Below are 1307 nucleotides of genomic sequence, written 5' to 3'. Positions count from 1 at the left end.
ACTTTCATGTGAAGAAGTTTCGCCAGTCTTTTTGACTGTCTCAAATCTGAGTCATGCTTAGGCTACTAGTTGCTTCATAGTACTTATCGCCTCGAGATCATTGAACAAAACTTGATTTTCACATGTTGCTGTTTCAGCTTCCGCTTACTAGAAACAACATAATACTAGTCTCATTAAGTTCCGTCTCTTTGCAATTTTCTTATGAAGAAAATTCGCCATCACAATGACTCCAGCAGTTCTTGATCAAGGAATGCAATCATTGATCAGAATGCTATTATTTGAATCGGTTCTGCTTTAAGTGTTCCAATTTTATTGGAAGCACCAACAATAGAACATCAATGTGTTCAATCGAGAGTTATATAACCCTGAATCGGACGCAGTCAACAGCCGAAGCCGAGACCGCCTTTTGCGTTAGAGAGGTCGGTAAACAAATCTTGCGATTCATACCGAATTAACACATATAGCTGTGCTCCTCTTCGTAAAGCGAGCCAAGTGATCCCCTGTTGAAGGATGTATTTGGACCAATCTAGTAGCATTTGGTTTCCAACAAGCTCTCCCAAGTTAGCTTACTTATTGGGCTTTTCAACCAATTCGGTTGGCTACAAGCATCATCAAAGTACTAGCCACAGTTTGATCGCAAAATTCTACGACTTTCACATGTTGATGTTTCGGCTTGCGCTTAGCCTACTATAAGCAACATAATACTAGTCATATCATAGAGCGTGATCAGCTTGTGACGTTCTCATGATGAAGTTTCACCAACAGTGTCTCACTTCGAGCTTAAATCCAGCTACTAGTAACTACACAGTACTGACTGCAACGATAACTTTTATCTATACCTTTCACATGCTGCGCTTTCGGCCAGGGCCTACTAACGTCAACATAATACTCGATATAAACTTTTGTTCATGATGCAGCTTCCCCATGCAGAAGTTTCGCCTTCAAATGCTCTCTTGGCCATATGACGTAAGAAAAGGTTACTAGTAACATCACAGTACTAGCCACAGTTTGATTGCAAAATTCTACGACTTTCACATGTTGATGTTTCGGCTTGCGCTTAGCCTACTAGAAGCAACATAATACTAGTCATATCATAGAGCGTGATCAGCTTGTGACGTTCTCATGATGAAGTTTCACCAACAGTGTCTCATTTCGAGCTTAAATCCAGCTACTAGTAACTACACAGTACTGACTGCAACGCTAACTTTTATCTATACCTTTCACATGCTGCGCTTTCGGCCAGGGCCTACTAACGTCAACATAATACTCGATATAAACTTTTGTTCATGATGCAGCTTCCCCATGCA

General features: G+C 40.8%; 1 pseudogene; it reads right to left on the bottom strand.

The window, feature by feature from the left end:
- Positions 1-360: 360 nt before the first annotated feature.
- LOC142356242 (5.8S ribosomal RNA) lies at positions 361-512 on the bottom strand (annotated as a pseudogene).
- Positions 513-1307: the final 795 nt, after the last annotated feature.

Source organism: Convolutriloba macropyga, unplaced genomic scaffold (assembly GCF_964194025.1).
Source record: "Convolutriloba macropyga unplaced genomic scaffold, txConMacr16.3 SCAFFOLD_4544, whole genome shotgun sequence".
In the NCBI taxonomy this organism is placed as follows: Eukaryota; Metazoa; Xenacoelomorpha; order Acoela; family Convolutidae; genus Convolutriloba; species Convolutriloba macropyga.
This window is presented reverse-complemented; position numbering and strand designations above follow the sequence as displayed.